Raw genomic sequence first — 5,069 nt, forward strand, 5'->3', positions numbered from 1 at the left:
CTTGGCAGTAACTTGGTGGTAGTATGAACCCTATGTGGCGTAATGTACTTGCTATGCAAGTCTATATATATAACGCACCCTGGTACCCTCCTTGATATAATTACCTTTATGGACTGCAATTATATTTCCTTTTTTTGCCACAGTGATGCTAGTATTTTTAGAATCAAATCTAACCAGGTTTCAAATGGATTAGACACTACTTTCATTTTTGAACGAGGTTTGTGTGTTGGCTAGTACGAGTTCTTTTGAATATGTTGTTTTTAAAAATAGCATGCTGATTTCAAAATCAGCATGCTGCTTTCAAAACAGCATATTTTAAAAAGCATGTATTTTTTGAAATCAGTTTAAAAACAACGTTGTATTTTTAGAATGAGGCTGTTATTTTGAAATCAGCATGCTATTTTTAAAAACAACATATTCAAAAGAACATGATTTTTTTGAAATCAGCATGCTATTTTTGAAATCAGCATGCTATTTTAAAAGTAGCATATTGAAAGCATTATATTTTTAAAATAAGCATGCTATTTTTTAAAAATATCATGCTGATTTCAAAACAGCATGCTATTTTAAAAGTAGCATATTGAAAAGAGCATTATATTTTTAAAAGTACCATGCTATTTTTAAAATTAGCATGCTATTTTTAAAATTAGCATGCTATTTTTGAAATTAGCATGTTATTTTAAAAGTAGCATAATTTTAAAATCAGCATGATATTTTTAAATCAACATATTCATTATATTTTATTTTCAATTGAACATGTTTTTTTTTAAATGAGCATGCTATTTTTAAAATATCAGTATGCTTATTTTCTATTTGAAAATAAACGATTTTCAATGTTATTTGAAAACGAGGTTTCTATTAACGTTCTATTTTCTTATATATATAAATTTTCGGTTTTATTTTATATTTCAAGTATGAAATTTGACTACACTTTGAACAAATTTCAGCAATATATTATGTAAAAAATGAAAAAAATATAGAAAACCAACTGCACTAAAAATGCATTGTTTCATCGATATTGATAAATCATAACTAGCCTACCATGTCGACCCGTCCATAATAATATGAGGGTGTACCAATCAAAAGAGGAATTCAGAAAAATAGTGGCAGTCCATCAAATAGGTCTAATACATGAGAAACAAGGTGGATCACGGCATGGAAAACTGTCTACTTTAGTTTGTTCTCAATTTTTCGACCCCTGAAATCCTTTTGTTTTCTCTGCTTGACCCTGTGCATCTAAACATCCTGTCTCGACTTCACTTTAGCTTTCCTGCATGAAACAACGTTTGTTAATAGGATAGCAAAGAAGATTTGAGCATGTACACTACACTATAACAGAAAAAACACTAACTTCACTGATTTTCTCTTCATAGCTACGGAAGCTAACTTGACAGCTCTTATTCGCTCAGCCTGTGGTACATTCCTGCCAGGCCTTTTTGTCTTCATCACCCCTTTGACCTGTTCTTTACCGCCCTTACTAGAGTCTTTCTTGGAAAAGTTAAGAAACATCAACACAGTACTAGCAAATAACCGACTTCTAGAGCGGACATGTAAGTGCAGACACTAACTTCACTGGTTTTCCTCGTGCACCCTTGTCATCGTTCTTTTTCGTCCTCCCAGCATTGACATTTGGAGCGCCCTTACGTTTCCTGCAAAAAATGAAATAGATGAATCTGCGGCCAGCATTCGAAAACATGTTTAAGTACGCACAATTGTGCTAATGCCCACTTGTTTGGTTTTGCGTAATCCTCTTCTACAACCTCCAATGGTCTCTTTCTAGCCCTCCTCAGCCCACCATCTTCTGCATCTGAATCTTCCTCTTCTTCCTCATCTGAATCTCCCTCTTCTTCTGCATTTGAATCTCCCTCTTCTTCTACTTCTGAATCTTCCTCTTCTTATGTATCTGCCTCTGTCTCTTCTTCTGTATCTGCCTCTGTCTCTTCTTTTGTATGTGACTCTGTCTCTTCTTTTTGCTTCTTCCTCCTTGTGCTATTTGATTTCCCCAATTTTTTCCTGCGTAAATTGAAGAAAAACATGTGAACACTCTCCGGGAGAACATATTAACACGGTAAGCATGTATGGAAATGAACAATGAGATAAACACGTGCACTAACTTTGTTGCTTTTTTGAATCTTCCTCTTCTTCTATATCCGAATCTGTGTCTTCTTCTGTCTCTGAGTCTTTGTCTTTTCGCTTCTTCCTCCTTGTGACCTTTGATTTCCCCGATTTGTTCCTGAGTAAATTGAAGAAAAAGAGAGAACATATTAACATTGTAAGCATGTATGGAAATGAAAAATGAGATAAACATGTGCACTAACTTCGTTGCTTTTTTTCCCTCTCATCCGCTCGCGCCTGGATTTAATCCTCTTGTTCGATTCTTCGGTAGTTGGTCTCCCTTTTGGAACTATTTTGATTGGATTTTCCACGTCATCAGTGCAGCATTCGCGAGCAGCAGAGAAGTATGTCGGCAAAGGAACAAACGATTTATGGCCTTCATCCAAATCAGTTTTTTCTCCATCAACCAATATACTCCGGAGGAACTCCATCACCTGTTCTGACTGTGAATCGCTAGTTGTGGCTGTGAATAAAGCATCACTAGCCATGTTGCGTAGTTGATGATACTTATTCATGTGATCAGACCATACATGAGTATTCGCAGTCCTCGAAGAAGGGAACACTGGCTTGGCCTGCATTATCCATCTTTTCTTGACAATTTTTTTTGGAAATGTGCGTACACCAAGATGATCCAGAACGCAGAATATATGTGCGCATGGGTAATCCTGACTTTCCAACTTTTTACATTTACAAACTGCATCATCCAGTCTTGCTCCTGTAAACAGACAAGTCACGTGATATATAAAATCCACAGGCTTAGCATCCACGCCTTGTGCATCCAACTTTTTTGCCTCCAACTCCTCACTGTCCTTACCTTCCAAGTGATTGTTGGGATCCTTAGCATCCAGGTTTTTGGCATGCAAGTCCACACCATCCTTGCCTTCTAGGTCATTGGGATCCTCAGCATCCAAGTTTTTTGCATGCAAGTCCTCAGCATCCTTACCTTTCAAGTCATTGGGATCCTCAGCATCCAAGTTTTTTGCATGCAAGTCCTCAACATCCTTACCTTCCAAGTCATTGGGATCCTCAGCATCCAATTTTTTTGCATGCAAGTCCTCAGCATACTTACCTTCCTTACCTTGCAATTCTCTAGCATCCCTGCCATATGGGACTTTATCATATGGGGATTTGCGCAAAACTCCAAACACGACCAAACCATCACATGCTACCCGGTCTGTGACCTGCCAATTTGTCCCTTCGACAATCTGACGCTTTACCTTTGGAAACATCACAGTTGTATAAATATAAGAGGCAACAATCTCTAGAGAGTGTGCATTCAGCTTAGTGAAGGGTATCGTATGTGTTGCTACTGCGTCTAATGCTGCTTCAGTCTTACGCATTATGGATACACAGTGCTCAACATGCTGCAACAAATCAACAAGCTGCATCTTCCTGTTCAGGTGCACATGAAGCCTTGAGTTGAGAGACTCACTCATCTGATTACTCATCATGCCTAGGAAATATCTACCCTTTGTGTATGCAGCAGCCCATTTGTGTCGCAGCTCGTACATCCTGTTAACCCATGACGACCTCTTGCCCGTTGGTTTTATTTTGAACCGAACCTTATAAGCCTCCCATCTTTTGTCAAACTCATCAACATCCCAACGACGGTAAATGAATTCCCTAAATTTCTCCAGCTTTTCCTTGCGGAGGTGCATCACCATATTCTCCTTGATATGCCACGTGCACAAACGATGATCTGTTCTGGTCTAGACAGTAGCTATTGCTTTAGCCATTGCAACGTCCCCATCGGTAATTGCTGAAATTGGTGCCGTCTGGGACATTGCCTCCAAAAATACATGAAGAAGCCACTGGTATGATGCAACTGTCTCGTCTGACACTAGACCAACCCCAAACAAAACTGTGCTGCGGTGATGGTTCAGACCAACAAATGGAACAAACGGAAGCCTGTACTTGTTAGACCAATATGTATTGTCGAACACCACGACACCACCAAAGGCAACATAGTCAATGCGGGATTGTGAGTCAGCCCAGAATATCTTCCTCAAATGGCCTTCGTTGTCTTTTGTGTATTTGAAAAAGAATTTCGGGTCTGCTTTTTTCTGTGCAATCATATAGGTGAGCAAATATCGTCACTGCCTTCTATCTTGCGCTTCTTCTGGACTGAAACATGGTTGTATAGATCTCGATCTATAAATCCAAGCTTGTCGGGACCTCCGGCATTCTTCTCCATTACATTCATAATCTGATGTGTTCGAAGTCCACCGACAGCATACTCGATGACATCGGCCTTTTGTGCGTCAGTCATTCTACGATGAGCTGACAAGTACGGAGTCAGGTCAGCAGGGACAAACAGATGGTTATGCTTGTCCACAAAATTCTTGACGAACCAGAGGCCACTGCTATCTTGTAGCTTAATCTGAAAAAGAGCGGGACACCCACACCGAGAAAGACCCCTCGGTGTTCTTTTTCTTTCGGTTCTGTTAAATTGCTTAAGGGCCCGCCATCCTTGTTTGCAGCACTTGTATGTCCTTCTGTATGCATTTTGTTTCGGACCCGGACCCCCGTACTTCAGATCATCCTTTCTAACACCAAATCCTTTTTTCTCGCATAGCCTACGTAGAACATGTAGGCTTCTTCCTCAGTCCTGAACGTCTTCTTCACAATCTCTAAGTATTCCATACACTCATTCAGGTCTGAACCAGCCATGCCTTTATTATCAATTCCTTTACCTTGTATGTGTACATCATCCATGTCTATGCCATCCTTGCCTGCATCCTCATTATCCTTATCATCCATGCACATACCATCCATTTCTTTGGGGTCCATGCCTTTGCCTTTGTTGCCTCTATGACCCATGTCCTTGTCGTCCTTGCCTGTATCACCCAAGTTTTTGCCATCGTTGCCTTTATCATCCATGTCGTTATGCTGCCAGCGGAAACAGATAGTCAATGTTACGGATGGATAGCATACGTTACCGAAATTATGCACTA

At 39.7% G+C, this 5,069-nt stretch overlaps 1 pseudogene; it reads right to left on the minus strand.

Moving 5' to 3' along the window:
* Positions 1–1,236: 1,236 nt before the first annotated feature.
* LOC147982030 (protein FAR1-RELATED SEQUENCE 5-like) lies at positions 1,237–4,785 on the minus strand (annotated as a pseudogene).
* Between the last annotated feature and the right edge of the window lie 284 nt (positions 4,786–5,069).

Source organism: Triticum urartu, chromosome 3A (genome assembly GCF_056163025.1).
Source record: "Triticum urartu cultivar PI428250 chromosome 3A, HENAU_Tu73, whole genome shotgun sequence".
NCBI lineage: Eukaryota > Viridiplantae > Streptophyta > Magnoliopsida > Poales > Poaceae > Triticum > Triticum urartu.